The 19,230-nt window shown below is 44.3% G+C and overlaps 1 protein-coding gene across 2 annotated transcripts in view; it reads right to left on the reverse strand.

The window, feature by feature from the left end:
* Positions 1-19,230, reverse strand: part of LOC126416153 (protein croquemort-like) — a 235,427-nt gene that overhangs the window by 190,480 nt on the left and 25,717 nt on the right. The gene's annotated exons all lie outside the window — the stretch shown is intronic.

A 19,230-nucleotide genomic window follows, 5' to 3' on the forward strand; every position in this document is an offset into this window, starting at 1 on the left:
CAGATCGACCACGGCAACTTAGCCCGGAAGAGTTTACTGATAAAGACGCCGGCCGTGAAAGCCTACATGGAATGATTCGTCCAAAAAGGCTTCGTACACATCTGGAATTCGCAATCTTTCGTAAAAGGAACAAACTGTCCAAACGATTGATTCTCCCGACTGACTGCAGTGTTTAACAGTAATAATAAATGTAAAGATCTCTTACAGCAAGCCAACCGCTGACTACCAAGATGAAGGACTCCACCAAACATCCTATTTGACTGATTTCACGTAATGAAATATTATATTGAAAACTGTACATAGATAAAGGAGAGAGAGAGAGAACGAATAGAGATAATACTAATAATCCTCCATTAGTCTAATTTTTCGCCTGTCTTATCACGGATCAGCCAAGAGTCCTTACTTTACTGTATAGATTTATGTGTTAAGGTGAAGGGATCTTAAAGGGAACAGATACACGTCTATACAGACAAGACATTACACAGAGATAGCGGCTAGCTGCATTCATCATCTATTCTTAGATAAAGAGACGGCAACTTATTATCCAAACATTTAAAAAATGTTAAATTACTTTCAGAAAAAATGCGTTACTTACTGAACCCCCATCCTAAGTCAGTTGGTTCTCGTACGCAATGTCAAACCCCAAATCCAGAAACAATGATCACAAACATTCTGGCGACCGCCTGGGGGAGAATGGCGAGCAGAAACGGCATGCTGCGGTCAGCCATAGGCTGTCCGCGCAGGTAAACATGTAAACACAGTAATTGGCCTCTGCCGAGTGCGATAATCGATTGTGCCAACATAATCGTTGCAAGCAATGTCAGCATCTTAAGTACAGAACTGACATTAAAGAGTAAAAAACCACTACACGATTAACCAGGACAATGGAAAAATACGTAGATACGAACAAAGGTTATGAAAACAAGTACTCACAGTAACAAGGGGACAAGTGACAAAACTGCATCGTCATTTCACAGGTGTGACAGTAAGCGAATAATTATAGAATACAGCTACGTACTAATCAGGTAAAATATCACGAACGGTAGTTATGATCTCACAGAACAGTCATAAGTCACGAATAACGTAGTCACAAAAGACGCATTGTCATTGAAAACATAAAAGAGGCAAAGCATCCAAACTGGTGCTTTTCGTCGTATGTTAACAAAATTACAAGGGCGCTGTGTTAAACTTGCTACAGTTATTTGCAATGGAATAAAACAAACAGCAGTGGTTACACAAAGCTCTATCATCTTTAGACTGATGAGGTCATATGGCTTATCACACAATTCAGTTTGAAATAATTACACACACTATAGTATAACCAATAAGTCTGATCATACATAAATGTCATGTTTACAGAATAAAAGCAGTTAAAAAAACATCGTATTACAACTGACCATGTAAAATAATTAAAAGTGATTGAACTTGGTAGTTCATGTCGTGTGATGCTAACAAACGAAAATCGAGCTGTGTTGAATTTGTTACATATCTGTACAAGAAAAGAACAGATACCAGTGGTTACATAAGGGTGCACTGAAGTTGGACAGATGAAACAGCGAGTACTGATCACAGAAATGATTACGAAATAATTGTAAGCAATGCAGCCAAAAATCATAAATCTGCTCACACTGAATGACCGTGAGAAAAGAATAAAAGATATTACAGAAAGCCTGTTGTCAGCGAACATATGAAAAGCTAAAATAACTAAACTGCATAATTTGAGTCGTATGTTGACATTTGAAACATCATTGCATTAAACTTGCTACTATCATCACTATCATGTACAGTGAAAGAAAGAATCCCAGTGATTGAACAAAACTATGTCGTCATTAAATAGATTAAATCATCAAACAGATGAGCGAATGCGTAAGTAATGTTTACCTCTCCGCCACGCGCTCGGCGGAATTTTTGTGATAACTGTTTCTGGATTTGGTCTTGAACATTACATAAAACACACAGACTATATATGTCACGATTTTAGCACAACTAGGCGAAGATTCAGTATAAGACTGATGTCGGTATGCGTTGCTTATTTATTCGTTAAGAAACTGTAACTTCAGCGTAACTTCTTGTTCTGTTTAACTGCAGGCAGCTTGGTGATGTTCTGAAAACGAAACCGGTGGCAGCACAGTAAAAGTGTAACCATGTAGCTCAGATGGTTTTCATCAATCATTAAAACTAAAATGTTGTTCTACTCTAGAGCTTGCGGAAAAGAAAGGACCCTTTTAACACAATTTCTGTCTGTATTTAACCAAAAATGTACAACCGCCAGGAACACTAGTCTTTTATTTTTAGATATTTTGTGTTTCCTGTAATTCCCTGCTTGTTTCACGCATAGGCCTATAGCGAACGCTGTAAGACATTACCGTAATTACTGTGCCGTAATTACTGTAATGTAAGCCGGCCGAAGTGGCCGTGCGGTTAAAGGCGCTGCAGTCTGGAACCGCAAGACCGCTACGGTCGCAGGTTCGAATCCTGCCTCGGGCATGGATGTTTGTGATGTCCTTAGGTTAGTTAGGTTTAACTAGTTCTAAGTTCTAGGGGACTGATGACCTCAGCAGTTGAGTCCCATAGTGCTCAGAGCCATTTGAACTGTAATGTAAGCTACGCCAGGGTGGCTGCTACCGGTTTTTAGGCGGGTTATTGCTAGTTGTGTAATTTTTGCGTCGTTTCTCTCCTAGTCCTTGATTTCAGTTGTTATGATTCAGATAATACAATTTTAGGGCTCCGTTTATTTTGCTACGATATACAAAAGTAGTAATAAGGCTTAGAAAAGAAACAGTTACACGCTCATGTAGGACGGAGTGGTAATACGACGACATATAAGCATCTGCCATGAAATGAAACGAAAGTATGGAATTATTGCATGTGATACACAATCTGGCGTATTTCGACCGTCTGGTGCGAGTCTTTTATTTGACGCCACTTCGGCAACTTGTACTTCGTTGATGACGGACTGATGACGAGGACCACACAACACTCAGTTCACGAACATACAAAATCCGCCCCGCTGGGTGTAGAAACCGGGACCCCATCATCTATAGGTAGTGAAGCTCCCACTGGATCACGAGTTGCGAACGGCTGTCGTTATGTGCTACTACGCGAATTCTTTACAGACGAATGGAGAAACTGATATAAGCCGACCTCGGGGAAGGTCAGTTTGGATTCCGTAGAAATGTTGGAACACGTGAGACAATACTGACCCTACGACTTATCTTAGAAGAAAGATTAAGGAAACGCAAACCTACGTTTCTAGCATTTGTAGACTTAGAGAAAGCTTTTGACAATGTTGACTGGAATACTCTCTTTCAAATTCTGAAGGTGGCTGGGGTAAAATACAGGGAGCGAAAGGCTATTTACAATTTGTACAGAAACCAGATGGCAGTAATAAGAGTCGAGGGACATGAAAGGGAAGCAGTGGTTAGGAAGGGAGTGAGACAGGGTTGTCGCCTCTCCCCGATGTTGTTCAATCTGTATATTGGGCAAGCAATAAAGGAAACAAAAGAAAAGTTCGGAGTAGTATTGACCCTACGACTTATCTTAGAAGAAAGATTAAGGAAACGCAAACCTGCGTTTCTAGCATTTGTAGACTTAGAGAAAGCTTTTGACAATGTCGACTGGAATACTCTCTTTCAAATTCTGAAGGTGGCTGGGGTAAAATACAGGGAGCGAAAGGCTATTTACAATTTGTACAGAAACCAGATGGCAGTAATAAGAGTCGAGGGACATGAAAGGGAAGCAGTGGTTAGGAAGGGAGTGAGACAGGGTTGTCGCCTCTCCCCGATGTTGTTCAATCTGTATATTGGGCAAGCAATAAAGGAAACAAAAGAAAAGTTCGGAGTAGGTATTAAAACCCATGGAGAAGAAATAAAAACTTTGAGGTTCGCCGACGACATTGTAATTCTGTCAGAGACAGCAAAAGACTTGGAAGAGGTGTTGAATGGAATGGGCAGTGTCTTGAAAGGAGGGTATAAGATGAACATCAACAAAAGCAAAACGAGGATAATGGAATGTAGTCGAATTAAGTCGGGTGATGCTGCGGGAATTAGATTAGGAAATGTGACGCTTAAAGTAGTAAAAGAGTTTTGCTATTTGGGGAGCAAAATAACTGATGATGGTCGAAGTAGAGAGGATATAAAATGTAGACTGGCAATGGCAAGGAAAGCGTTTCTGAAGAAGAAAAAATTGTTAACAGCGAGTAACTGCATCAAACCAGTCTCAGAACTCAAGACCACAACAACAACAACTTTGGAGAACACGTACAGGGACGCCAAATTCAAAACAGCCGTGCTCGCCCGAGGTGATACAGAATGTGTGATTCCATGTCACGAGGGAGTAACGCTACCACAGTCTAGCACATGCAGTCACCACTCTCCTGCTTATTTTTGTTACACAGTGCGATAGCAGTGCCTCATGCGGACGGAAAGCTATACTTCTGAATACGATGTCGGATGAGGGTGAATAGTATCGTTTATATTGATATACAAGATTGTTTTTACAATAGGGAGCATGTGTAGTGGAATAAAATAGGTGATAACTGAAAAATTACACCACTTTTGCCATTCTTTAGTTTCGTAAGGAGCCTGGAGCTAAGAAACGGTACCTCACCGGATAGTTGATTTACGATTTTCTTGTAATCTACAGATGTTTACTGCAGACCCAAAAAATAGATAGGAAACAGCGTAACACCGGTCATGTTGTGGAAAGACGTGGTATATCTATTCAGGAAGGTTCAGTTTTCTTCATTATGCTAATACTTCGAGTCAAATCAGTGAATGTGGAACGGAGGAAACTTGTATGGAATGCAGTACCTACATTATTTAAAGTACCAAATAAGCCATCACAATTGCAGCTGAAGGGAATATCACACAAAAATGATTACGAAGCGTCAGAAGCAAATAAACTGTTTCCCAACACAGAAGAAACGAATTCCATAGTTGTTGCTACATCTGAGCCACAAATGGCACGAATCTTCCACAAATTCGCGTTTGAAGCAAAAGTATTTTACATTTACAAAAATATTCGTGTATTAGAACGTCAAGTGAAGGGTGAGAATGTGAAAATCATTACAGTAGACTACATGCAAAACTCCTACACGTCGGGGAAAGTGCCCACCATAACAAGAAGAGACAACGACAGAAAGATACGCTGTGGTGACAAAAATCTTGGGATAGCGATATTGACATATACAAACGGCGGTAGTAATGCGTACACAATGTATAAAATGACAGTGTATTGGTGGAACTGTCTTTGGTACCAAGCTGATTGACGTGAAAAGTTTCCGACGTGATTACGGCCGCAAGATGAAAATTAACAGACTTTGAACGTGGAATGGTAGATGGACCTAGAGGCATGGGACATTCTGTACCGGAAATCGTTGGGGAATTCAATATTCCCAGATACACAGTGTCAAGAGTGCGCCGAAGATGTAAAATTTCAGGCATTACCTCTCACCACAAACAACGCAGTAGCCGACGGCCTTCGGTTGTGTTTGAGTAGACTCGTCAGTGCTAACAGACGAGCAACACTGTGTAATAACCGTAGAAAACAACGTGTGGCGTACGACGAACGTGTCCGTCAGGACGCTGTGGCGAAATTTGTCGTTAATGGGCTATGGCAGCAGACGGCCGAAGCGAGTGCCTTTGCTGGCAGCACAACATCGCCTCCGGGCTCGTGTCCGTGTCGGCTGGGCCCCAAAGGGCTGGTGGCCTGGCCCCATGAGTCCCGATTTCATTTAGTAAGAGCTGACGGTAGGTTTCGAGTGTGGCGCAGACCCCACTAACCCATGAAACCAAGTTGTCAAGAAAGCACTGTGAAAGCTGGTGGTGGCTCCATAATGGTGTGGGATGTGTTTACATGGAATGGACTGGGTCTTCTGGTCCAATTGAACCAATCATTGACTGGAAATGGTTATGTTCGGCTATTTGGAGACTATTTGCAGCCATTCATGGACTTCGTGTTCCCAAACAACGATGGAATTCTTCTGGATGACAATGCGCCATGTCACTAGGCCTTAGTAGTTCACGATTGATTGGAAGAACATTATGGACGATTCGAGCGAATGACTCAGCCACCCCGATCGCCCGACATGAAATCCATCAAATATATGTGATCGAGAGGTCAGTTCGTGCACAAACTCCTGCACCAGCAACACTTTCGCAATTACAGATGGCTATAGAGCCAGCGTGACTCAATATTACTGCAGGGGACTTCAAACGACTTGTTGAGTCCATGCCACGTCAGGTTGTTACACTATGCTGGGGAAAAGGAAGTCTGACATGATATTCGGAGGTAACCCCTGAATTTTGTCTCCTCAGTGTATGCTTCTAATGCATGGTTTTTTTTCTTTATTGTGATTTTATTCTTCTGCCCCATATGGGCAGGGGAGGGCTGTCAGTGGCACCATCAGCCGCTGTTAAGCCGAGTGACAAAATAAGAATAAAATGTTACATACATAAGGCGAGAAAGGGGAACTTAAAACAGAATAATGAGAGAAAATGGAGGTAAAAAATAGACTAACACGGAGACGTTAATGGAGAACAGTTAAAAGTCACCAGAAAGTTAAAAAATACAGCTGGCGAGTCTTCAGAACTCAGAGAAGACACTGAATGGACATGCACACGTTAAAAGTCGGCCACAGTAGTAAAAACACTCCGGAACAACACACTTAAAACCCACTTGGAGCACACACGACGAAGAATAAAACTGCCAGGCGGTACCCGCCGAGGGAAAGGGCAGAGAGGATGGAAAAGGAGGGGAGAGTATGGGGCAGCTGGGGAAGCGGCGGGATGAAGAGAGGAGGGGCATCAGTGGGTTCACGAAGAGGCAGGAGACACGTGGGGCGGGAGAGGAAGAGGGAAGACAGGGCAGGAGGGAGTGCAGAGACACTGAAAGAAGGCACAAGAGATGGAGGGGGAGTAGGAGGGGGAAGTCACTCAGGAGGAGGGAGGGGGAGGAGAGGGAGCCCTGAGGAGGAGGCAGGAAGATGGGGTTAGAGTTGGTAGGAAGGGTAAATGTCAGGGCAAAGCTGGGAGGGGTAGATGGTGGAAGTTGCGTTGGGAAAGGAGATGGAGGGTGTGGAGATGGAGAGACGGTGGGACACAACGGCAAAGGCGCGGCAACTGGTTGGGGGTGGAGAGGAAGGGAGACACCAGGGGGTGAGGGGGATCAAGGCGGTGGACAATGTATAGTGCGTGGATGTGTTCAAGCAAAAGGAGAAGGTGGGGGAAGTCTAATGCATGAAATATGTGTTCATATCCTCCTACTTTCAGCAGAGTAAGCTGCAATTACACATCTATTTGAAAGTAATTTGTAGCTTATGTCATTCAATCAGTGATGTTTGGCGGGTTTTACATTTATTTGAAGGTCTTTCGTACCTCTTGATAATTTACTTCTACTTGAATAGCAAAAATACAATAACTGTTTCGTTAACTAAGTAGAAAAATAATGAAAAACAAAACATTAATCTTACAGCTGCCTTTCTCACCGCCAGGAACGCTAGCGTCGTTCCAACTGTCAGATAGCAAAAAATTTTCACAACAGTGATTGCCGCTACTGCAGTTGTCAGACTGCGGCGCTACTGCTTGTCCGTGGAGGTATCGCGTCATTGAGTCTGCGAGTACGTAGTAATTATCTGCCTCAACGGAGCACCGGTGGAAAGAAAAGGAGTTTTTCACGAATCCCACTTTATTGTTTTAAAACTATTACTCTTAAATAGCGGTATGAAGTGGTCCACCGAACTGTAAGATTTGTAAAAGGTTGCGCTAGAGAGGCGGGTGGTCCAACTTTGTCTACTCACGCTGGACTGTCACAGAAATGTTTGTGGTGGGTATCTCTACGTGATATGGAGAATTACGTTTCGCTATGGAACCCGCTCCCGCTTTCATCGTAAAGATAAGTTTAGGGTAATCACAGCTCGCACAGAAACAGCACTTACCATTTCCAAGAATGCCTGATCTACGGTACCGCGAGAAGTGCTTTCCTAGACACACCACAATATATTTCACGCTGCAGAGGTAATTGTAAGCCGGTTAGTAGGCACAATGTTTTTACCGTTCAACCAATGATTGAGAAGCACCTTGAAAGTCATAAGATAAAAGACACATGGTTTTACGAGATATGCGAAAGGTTTTGATACCGTAAGTAAGTATGTACCGTGACTAGGTAAGGAATACCACGCCATCTGACCTCTTGACATCCAAGCACAGACTGTCCCATAGGCAGTGGTCTCTAAATATCTGGAGTGAAGAGATTAACTAAGCTGTATCTGTCGAGAAGACGCTTAAAAGATTATGTTACCTAACAAATCTACGTAATAACTAAGAAATTTAGAAAAGTGGGCGAAATGAAGAGAGAAAGTCATGGGATATATTCATCAGCAATATTGAAAATGACGGACATGCGCTGGCCGAAGTGGCCGTGCGGTTCTAGGCGCTGCAGTCTGGAACCGCGTGACCGCTACGGTCGCAGGTTCGAATCCTGCCTCGGGCATGGATGTGTGTGATGTCCTTAGGTTAGTTAGGTTTAAGTAGTTCCAAGTTCTAGGGGACTAATGACCTCATAGGTTGAGTCCCATAGTGCTCAGTAATAAGAAAGAAGAAAGAAGACAGACATGCAAAACAGAGCCTACGAATAAACGTGTGAAACTGCTCAACTCAGCAGACCTATTGGGACTAAAACAGAATAGCACCGAAGAAAGTAAGTGGCTGAGCCATTATGAAATTGCCTGATGCGACCCTAACGAAAACAGCGTGAAGGCCCCCAGTGACTAAGTCGTATGGCTTCTGCAACTAATTACGAGGAAATTTGAAAAACGTAAAGCAACAGGACCTCTGACTTCTAAGCAGAAGTAGAACGGAAGTCAGCATCGACTATTTTTGCTTATTTTTAATACACGTGGGAAACCCATATAAAGATCCAGGAAACTGGTTTACAGCAGACTGATCTCCTCCGGAGGCAGAGGCCCTTAATGACAAAAGAATAGCTGGCCACTTCAACAGACTAATTAGCATAATTTCTTACCGAAGACGAGATGAGCATTGATGACTTAATACGCGAACGGAAAGTAAAACATCTTAAAGGCACCATTCTCAGCATTTTCATTTGCTAACGACCGGATCATAATACTGTCTTAGATGCCTTAACAAACGAAATACGATACTATCCGGCGGGACACACTCACTCAGAACCTATCGAGTGATTAAAAATAGCGTACAACATTTTAGTTTATCCTCTACAAGTTTTATCCTTCCTCCTCCTCCTCCCACACACACACACACACACACACACACACACACACACACAGTCTTTCCCACTGTACGAAATTTATTCCTTCATGCCTCAGGATGTGTCCTGTCAGCCGATCCCTACTATGAAGGAAATTGAAATAATGATAATTATTTATTGTGATAATTATACGTACAAATTAATAAATTCTAATTTACGAGCCATAAATACTAAATTTTGATGACTGAGAAGACGGTCGAAGCAATGCTGCAGGCAACCGAATGCAGGTTTTGAAATCAATTAAGAGTTACGCAAAGTAGAATGGTATACAAAACAAGCTAATGAAGACTGTAAATGAATACAGGCAAAAAGGTTCTGTTAGGTCGGTCACACGAATAGCCGCGCAATGCCAGAATCCATCACGAAGTTTCAGCAAAGAGGTCTCATACAGTGAGGGCCGCTGAAACCGACAATTTTGTGTAATCCCTGACTGGAAGACAATAAAGTAATTGCGAAATTCGTGATAAAATGTACGCAGAGAGTAACTATATATTACAGTCAACGCTTTCTCATATGACAGTATCGTTTAGAGGCGGCTAGCACCAGGTTTGTTCCTCTGTGATAGCTACGTTTCTCAAGAGCGTATTTTCAAACAAGTGGCGAAATACCTTCGAAGGATGTGCTTAAAGTATAAAGCACCTGAGGATTGCACCATGCCGCTGAAAGAACCGCATGCCGAGCTAATTAAAACAGTTAATAGTGACTGGAACAGAAACCTGACTTAAGTTGATTGTAATTTCTCGGAATAAGTCTCACTTTTCAGAATGGAGAAATTTTTGGGGAAAATTTGTTCTTTTGTAGGGTAGGAATGTAGGAGATCACACTAAGGGGTAATGGCAGACAGATGCTTTGAACACGACTGTGTGATGTGTTTGGCTCGCTCAGATGGTACACAGTTACCTGCGGAAAGTAAACTTCTGGTTACGATATTCCCTACGCAAAAATTCCTTTCTTGTACCCCACTTGTACATTTTTAATGGAAGTGTACTGTGTCCCTGAAAGATTGCTGTAGAACAAGAACAATGTTCACACAAAATGCAGGTATAGCTTATGCAACAGATTTTAGGCACTAACTCTTATGACTATCACACATGCTCATGGGAAGGTATGACGCAAAACAGGTATAACCGTAAGGTACTATTCACTGGAATCGTACTGTAGGTGTGTGTCGAGCTCGGGATCATATTGGGTTCGGCTTGTTACCAGTAATCAGCTGTGCAGTGGGCATTGTGTAGAGTGCCCACTCTCATATCGTTGTAAGCTGACTGTTAGTGTAACATGAAGGAGAGCAGTGACTAGTACATTTTTACTATTGATGATGTAATCATTTCAAAAAATGGCTCTGAGCACTATGGAACTTAACTTCTGAGGTCATCAGTCCCCTAGAACTTAGAACTACTTAAATCTAATTAACCTAAGGACATCACACACACATTCATGCCCGAGGCAGGATTCGAACCTGCGACCGTAGCGGTCGCGCGGTTCCAGACTGTAATAATTTGACAACATAAAACTGTATAAATGAAATGCATCTAAATACTTCGTGATATGTATTGGCGCAGATGTTACATTACTTTATACGTCATACTTTAATTTCCAGTGAAATATCATAGAATTTATATTGTTTGACCCTGTGATGTATTACTATGGGAGTTGTTGGTAAAAACGTACAACAGTTAGCGGTATATTGACAGTTCAATTTGTAATGCGTTTCGTTTGTTCTTTCCACACTGGTATGCAGGATATCTTATGATGGTTAGTGGATCTAAACCGGTAGTATAATAAACAGTTTCTGTCAGCAGCTCTTAGAAGTGAATCATTACGTTATTGAAATATCAAACGGATGTCGGTTGTCATGTCAGATGTATCGTAGAATGTCGTTTCCACGGACGTGTACTGATGTTGCGTGTTTGTGTGTCTCGTCAACAGCCCTGTTTCGGCGGTAGCGAGCCGGCGAGCCAGCGCAGGTGTCAGGTTGAACACTTGTTTGTGTGGCGGCTGGTGTGGGGGAGAGGGACGGAATGCCGTCTCAGCCGTACGTGCGGGCAGCCGAGTAGCCGGTGTGATGACGCTGGAGAAATCACGCCATCTCCTGCCTGAGGCTCAGTGGACGTACTCTCACCTGCAGCATCAACAGCTGCTGCAACTGGTACTGCGTATTCAAATACAGAGATATGTAGACTGGAAGAACACGGCGCTGCGGTCGGCAACGCCTACATAAGACAAGTGTCTGGCGCAGTTGTTAGATTGGTTAACTCTGCTACAATGGGAGGTTACCAAGACTGAAGTGCGTTTGAACGCGGCGCTATAGTAGGCGCACGAGCGATGGGACACAATATCTCCGACGTAGCGATGGTTCAAATGGCTCTGAGCACTATGGGACTCAACTGCTGAGGTCATAAGTCCCCTAGAACTTAGAACTACTTAAATCTAACTAACCTAAGGACAACACACACATCCATGCCCAAGGCAGGATTCGAACCTGCGACCGTAGCGGTCGCGCGGTTCCAGACTGTAGCACCAGAACCGCTCGGCCACCAGCGGCCGGCGCGTAGCGATGAAGTGGGGGTTTTCCCGTACGACCATTTCGAGAGTGTACCGTTAATATCAGGAATCCGGTAAGACATCAAATCTTCGACATCCCTGCGGCCGGAAAAAGATCCTGCAAGATGGGGAGCAACGACGACTGAAGAGAATCGTTCAACGTGACAGAAACGCAATCTTTCCGCAAATTGCTACATATGTCTGGAAAAATATACCTCTTGAAACACGGAACAATCTGTCAATCTGTCCTGTAATTCCCCTCTGCCTGTTACGTTGAACCAGTGCCATTAGCAAACATGCTTGCAACGTTCTGTTCAGAAGAGATTTTCGCCCCCTCGTACTCTTACGGGTTTATGGACAGTCCTGCAGGTCTCATGGTGTCGGTTGCCTCCAGCACTACTTCAGACATTAGCCGACTCCACGCCACGCCGTGTTGCGTCACTTCTGTGTCCTCGCGGGGACCCTGCACGATGTTAGCATGTGTACCAGTTGTTTTGCCTCTTCAGTGTAGTATCCAAACAGGCTGGCTCATCTGTGCTCTACTTGAGGTACGTAACAAAGCGTCCAAGGATCTATCCAATAACCAACCGCAGATTTCAATGCTTTTCGTAACGCAGACCTGTTTGACAGCAGGTGCAACAAAGTGCTCCGCCATTGGTCTGCCATCAGCAGTATTTTGTTGCACCTGCCACCAAACAACCTCACGTTTCGACAAGCAAGTATACAGACGAAAGAGTCTCAGAGCTGTTACGCCGCATACTCGTAACTTTCGACGCAATCATACGTACTTGTTGTGAGTAAAGTGAACACAGCATCTGCAAGTAGCTCGGAAGGCTGTCATATAGGGGACAGTCAAATGAAAGCGAGACCTATGGCGAAAAGTAAGTACAGCATGTATTACTTCGAAAGTAATCGCTATAAGTGTTAATAAATTTGTTCTACTGTGAGACAAGACAGTCAATGTCTCCATGGAAAAATGTTTGCGGTTGCCTACAAAACCACTATTGTACCCAGGCATGCACCTCTTCGAAGCAGATCGACACCCACGGACCTTTCCTCAGGGCTCCAAAAATATGAGAATCGCATGGAGAGAGATCGGTACTACACACATAAAAAAAAGTTTTGCATCACCCCAGTTCCCAGAACTCCTGAAGATAGACGTTGACTGTGGATACTCTATCACAGATACAGTCCCTTTGACTGTTCAGAGATGTCAAAAACCCGCCCAAAGATGTAAACAACCATGCATGACCCGCGCCTATTAGACGGAGGGGGACCGACAGCCAACCAGTTCCAGTCATTCCACCAGGAAGGAGGTACACGGCTCGTGTTGTCTGTAGTTCAACCGTGCCTATACGGTCAGCACCGCGGTTCGATCGCGTCCGCATTGATACTTTGTGCCAGGGAGGGCTCTCAACAAGGGAAGTGTCCAGGCGTCTCAGAGTGAACCAAAAGCGATGTTGTTCGGACATGGAGGAGATATAGAGACACAGGAACTGTCGATGACATGCCTCGCTCAGGCCGCCCAAGGGCTACTACTGCAGTGGATGACCGCTACCTACAGATTATGGCTCGGAGGAGCCCTGACAGCAACGCCACCATGTTTAATAATGCTTTTAATGCAGCACAGGATGTCGTGTTACGACTCAAACTGTGAGCAATGGGCTGCATGATGCGCAGCTTCACTCTCGACGTCCATGGTGAGGTCGTGGGTTTTGTTCCAAAAATGAACAGCATAGAGACGGAAGTGATGACACTTTTTGCAGGATCTGACCATCATTTTGCAGGGCAATGCTCAAGCACGTAGAGTGCAAGCTGTTACTGATTTGTTTGACTGATTATTGGGCTGCTAAGTGCTATACCACCTACTGCACTCCCATGATTTAAGCCCTCGTGACTTCGATTTCTAAACTGAAGGAAGCACTTCACGACATTTACTTCAGAACTGCTACAAATTCGTCGGGCAATAGACCGCGCCGCTCGAACTGTCAACACAGCTGGCACTGCTAAGAGTATCCTACGACTTCCACATCGCTGGCAACGGGTTATACACAATGCTGGTGACTACTTTGAAGGTCAGTAAAACTTTGAAACACGTATCTAATTCTTACGAGCTGTAAATAAATAGTTGCCACTATTACAGTTGCAACCCTCGTATAAGCACTTCGATACGGAGAAACAAATCTCTTCTAATGCAAGTTATTTACTTTCGATATTTTGGGAGGTGGTAGGATGGTCGAAACAAGAAGAAAATTTCCAATGAACATCGGCTATAAAATGCCCATTTTTTCTGCTATGTGCATTTGTTCGTCTTCGCTACTATAAAACACTTTTCTTCGTTCGACCAAGTCCCTATAGCTCTTAAGGTTTGCATTTTAGAGCCTTTGTTTACCAGACAATTTTTTCCTATTTTGCTGCATACTACCTTCTTCTGAAATATCGAAAGCAAAGATCTAGCAGTCCGCAGCTCATAGTCGTGCGGTAGCGTTCTCGCTTCCCGCGCCCGGGTTCCCGGGTTCGATTCCCGGCGGGGTCAGGGATTTTCTCTGCCTCGTGATGACTGGGTGTTGTGTGCTGTCCTTAGGTTAGTTAGGTTTAAGTAGTTCTAAGGTCTAGGGGACTGATGACCATAGATGTTAAGTCCCATAGTGCTCAGAGCCATTTTTGGAAGATCTAGCAGAAGTGCAGGCCTGGCGGTTGACCCTGAACGTAAATACCTGAAACATATTGCGCATACATAGTAAAAGAAATCCACTACTGTACAGCTACACCACTGATGACAAACGACCGCAGCTCCTGGTCGTGCGGTAGCGTTCTCGCTTCCCGCACCCGGGTTCCCGGGTTCGATTCCCGGCGGGGTCAGGGATTTTCTCTGCCTCGTGATGACTGGGTGTTGTGTGATGTCCTTAGGTTAGTTAGGTTTAAGTAGTTCTAAGTTCTAGGGGACTGATGACCATAGATGTTAAGTCCCATAGTGCTCAGAGCCATTTGAACCATTTTTTGATGACAAACAGCTGGAGACAGCGTCTGCCGTAAAATATGTAGGAGTAACTATCCAGAGCGACCTTAAGTGGGATGGCCACGTAAAACAGATGGTGGGAAGAGCAGATGCGAGGCACAGATTCATAGGAAGACTCTTAAGGAAATGTAACTCATCCATGAAGGAAGTGGCTTATAAGGCTCTTGTTCGACCGATTATTGAGTATTGTTCATCTATCTGGGATCCCTACCAGGTAGGACTGATAAAGGAGATAGAGAAGATCCAACGAATAGCGGCGCATTTGGTCACGGGATCGTTTAGCTGGCGAGAGAGCGTTACGGAGTTGTTAAACTCCACTGGCAGACGTTACATGAGAGGCGTTATGTACCACGGAGAGATTTACTATTGAAATTTCGGGACAGCACTTTTCAGGAGGAGTCGGACAAAATATTACTTCCCCGCACATACATCTCGCTTATTGACCACGAGGAGAAACTTTGAGAAATTAGACCAATGCAGAGGCTTACCGCCAGTCACTCTTCCCACGTACTATTCGCGAGTGGAACAGGGTTGGAGGAATCAGATAGTGAAACTGAAAGTACCCTCCGCCACACACCATTAGGTGGATTTCGGAGTATGATGCAGATGTAGATGAAGAGATCTAGCCGGCCGCTGTGACCGAGCGGCTCTAGGGACTTCAGTCTGGAACCGCGCTACTGCTATGGTCGCAGGTTCGAATCCTGCCTCAGGCATGGATGTGTGTGACGTCCTTAGGTTAGATAGGCTTAAGTAGTTCTAAGTCTAGGGGACTGACGATTTCAGATGTTAACTCCCATAGTGCTCAGAGCCATCTGAACCATTTTTGAAGAGATTTATTTCACAGCATCGAAGATGAACAAGTACTCAACACCTATTAAGTTATGCATTTTAGAGTCCCTTTTTACGAGACATTTTTCCTACGAATCGTGTAGAGACTATTAAAAAAAGGTGTTACTTGTTGATACAGGACGTAGTACACTACTGGCCATTAAAATGGCTACACCACGAAGATGACGTGCTACAGACGCGAAATTTAACCGACAGGAAGTAGGTGCTGTGATATGCAATTGATTAGCTTTTCAGAGCATTCAAATAAGGTTGGCGCCGGTGGCGACACCTACAACGTGCTGACATGAGGAAAGTTTCCAACCGATTTCTCATACACAAACAGCAGTTGACCTGCGTTTCCTGGTGAAACGTTGTTGTGATGCCTCGTGTGAGGAGGAGAAATGCGTACCATCACGTTTCCGACTTTGATCAAGGTCGGATTGTAGCCTATCGCGATTGCAGTTTATCGTATCGCGACATTGCTGCTCGCGTTGGTCGAGATCCAATGACTGTTAGCAGAATATGGAATCGGTGGGTTCAGGAGGGTAATACGGAACGCCGTGCTGGATCCCAACGGCCTCGTATCACTAGCAGTCGAGATGACAGGCATCTTATCCGCATGGCTGTAACGGGTTGTGCAGCCACGTCTCTATCCCTGAGTCAACAGATGGGGACGTTTGCAAGACAACAACCATCTGCACGAACTGTTCGACGACGTTTGCAGCAGAATGGACTATCAGCTCGGAGACCGTGGCTGCAGTTACCCTTGACGCTGCATCACAGACAGGAGCGTCTGCGATGGTGTACTCAACGACGAACCTGGGGGCACGAGTGGCAAAACGTCATTTTTTCGGATGAATCCAGGTTCTGTTTACAGCATCATGATGGTAGTATCCGTGTTTGCCGACATCGCGGAGAACGCACATTGGAAGCGTGTAATCGTCATCGCCATACTGGCGTATCACCCGGCGTGATGGTATGGGGTGCCATTGGTGACACTTCTCAGTCACCTCTTGTTCTCACTGACGGCACTTTGAACAGTGGAAATTACATTTCAGATGTGTTACGACCCGTATCTCTACCCTTCATTCGATTCCTGCGAAACCCTACATTTCAGCAGGATAATGCACGACTGCATGTTGCAGGTCCTATACGGTTCTTTCTGGATACAGAAAATGTTCGGCTGCTGCCCTGGCCAGCACATTCTCCAGATCTCTCACCAATTGAAAACGTCTGGTCAATGGTGGCCGAGCAACTGGCTCGTCACAATACGCCAATCACTACTCTTGATGAACTGTGGTATCGTGTTGAAGCTGCATGGGCAGCTGTACCTGTACACGCCATCCAAGCTGTTTGACTCAATGCCCAGGCGTATCAAGGCCGTTGTTACGGTCAGAGGTGGTTGTTCTGGGTACTGATTTCTCAGGATCTATGCACCCAAATTGTGTGAAAATGTAATCACATGTCAGTTCTAGTATAATACACTTCTCCAATGAATACCCGTTTATCATCTGCATTTCCTTTTGGTGTAGCATGGCCAGTAGTGTATTTACCAAAAGTAAAAGAAAAGTTCCTGTAATTGTACCTGTTGAGATATGGACCGCTTTGCTGGTGATGAGTAATGTGTGGTATTTACAGGTGAGGCAGGAATCACAAGAGGTGTCACATTAAAATTACCTCAGTACGCACGTGCGGAGAGATGCAAATCGTCGAGTGAGACATCAGGATCGCTTCAGTAGCAATTTATGGACAGTAATTGTCGGTGACAGACCCTTTACCAGACATATTAACAGTTGCTGTCTATCACCAATTTCTGCGCAATGAACTACCAGCACTATTCGAGAAATTTACCCTTGCAGAAGGACGAATGCACGACGGTACACGGCCTCATTTCCTACTGATCGTTGGATTTCTGGCTATGATGACATTGGTGTGCCGGCCGGGGTGGCCGAGCGGTTCTAGGCGCTACAGTCTGGAACCGCGCGACCGCTGCGGCCGCAGGTTAGAATCCTGCGTCGGGCATGGTTGTGTGTGATTTCCTTAGGTTAGTTAGGTTTAAGTAGCTCTAAATTCCAGGGGACTGATGACCTCAGAATTTAAGTCCCATAGTGCTCAGAGCCGTTTTTTACCATTTTGACATTGGTGTGTTTCCAGGCTATCGATAGTGTGCAGATTTTTACAGGAGCGTGTGACCAATGCGCATGAGGCAATCCGAATGGCGACAGACGTGTTTCAAAGCGCACGTGATTCACTGCGAGAAGGGTTGAAGTACATATGTCAGCATGCTTGCTAACAACCTGTAGCACCGCTTCTACGTATCTGACAGATGGGAATTACAGGACAGGTTGTTCCGTGTTTCAAGAGGTATATTTTTTCAGACATATGATTTTAGTAACTTTACCAACATTAGTGACACTTTTTCGAAACACCCTGTATGAGAACAGGTGTAGCCATTACTTTGTAAAATTTTAGCTTTGTTTCCTTCGCAGTCTTGTTAGCCAGTGTTCTCTACTTTTTAGTACCTTTCGTTTGAAACTTGTTTATTAGTGACTTCATAATCTTAGGAAAATTAAATGCGGATAGCCATCCAGAATTCGAGTGTCTTACAACTGCGCCACGATGCTTGGTAGTTGATGGTCAGGTGTCATCTACTGCCGAGTACGCACTGCAAGCTCTTGCGGGCAAGTGTACTTAACAACAGCTTCCACGCCAAGTATTTCGTGTTTAGTAAATGAGTTGCGGAGTGAGGAATACTAATCGACCAGTTATACTGGATCGAGTCCAGTAATTCGTTTGGTTAATATTGTGCGAATACGCTTAGATATTCTGTTACTGCTGCACCAATTTCTGGCTGTTCGCAGCATTATTAAGACACGGATTTAGCTACACAGTAATTAAAAATCTTAAACTGGGAAAATATTAGTGGTCTATGTATGTCTCAACTCACTTACCAATAAATCGCTGTAAGTACACATTAGCCGTATCTCCATCTATATTCTGTATAGCGCTAGCTGTGCGTTGCGCTGATCTTAACGACTGCACAAAACATCCGATGCAGGGTACAAATTTAGGAGTTTCCTGACGGAGTCTGGATAACTGCTGTTTTAATGAGCGCGTACAATTACTATACCGTCGTCCAATGTCAAATAAGTAAGGAAGTTGGAATTGTGTAGGGCTATCTGGCCTCTCTCGTGCTCGATGATAACGCCGTGTCGCTAAGTTTAGTTTAATCTCTACCATGCCAGCGATATGAGAGACAGTAAGAAAATCAAAGCATACACTCACACTGGACTCCATTTCATTACCAGCAAATTGACTGCAATCAAATATTTCAGCCAAAGTTATGATTCTGACGGGCGGCTCAAATGGGGTTTTTCTGTCGTAAGACCCCCATTTTACTGTTGCATCTCCTCGTGTTTAAAATATTTGATTGGGCCCCTACAGCAATTCAAGTGCATCGTTTGATGGTCCACGCTGGACTAACCGGCGAGAAAATCGTCACAGTATTTTTCTGATCTGCCTTTCAGGTTCCTCGTCCTTCACACCACCTTTAC

This window comes from Schistocerca serialis, chromosome 8, assembly GCF_023864345.2.
Source record: "Schistocerca serialis cubense isolate TAMUIC-IGC-003099 chromosome 8, iqSchSeri2.2, whole genome shotgun sequence".
Classification (NCBI taxonomy): Eukaryota; Metazoa; Arthropoda; class Insecta; order Orthoptera; family Acrididae; genus Schistocerca; species Schistocerca serialis.